Consider the following 412-nt stretch of genomic DNA (forward strand, 5'->3'; position numbering starts at 1 on the left):
GCAGCAGCCGCCTGCTCTTGTACACAAGGCTCAGTTCATCTCGAACGAGCGCCAATATGATGTCAAAATGACGTAGATCTCGCTGGCGTGCCAGGATTTTGAGTGTGCGTCCAGAGGGCGTGCACCTCTCTATTTTTTTCAGCACTGTGCGACAAAGCAGAAACAGGAAGCGTGGACGAGCTGGAGGGTAACGTGATGCCAGGACTCTCAGAGTGACTGCAGGTCTCTCTGGTTAACTTACTGGTTAAGATGAGATCTTTGATGGTGAATGAAAGGCTTGATCCACCAAGTAGCTCATCCAATCAGATCCAAGCACTGACGGCAATGCTGCTGCTAGGTCAGGTAACAACAAATACTGAAAGGAAAATGACCAAACACTACAAATATACTACAGGGAAAACATTTTTTATTC

The sequence above is a fragment of the Sander lucioperca genome, chromosome 6, assembly GCF_008315115.2.
Source record: "Sander lucioperca isolate FBNREF2018 chromosome 6, SLUC_FBN_1.2, whole genome shotgun sequence".
NCBI lineage: Eukaryota > Metazoa > Chordata > Actinopteri > Perciformes > Percidae > Sander > Sander lucioperca.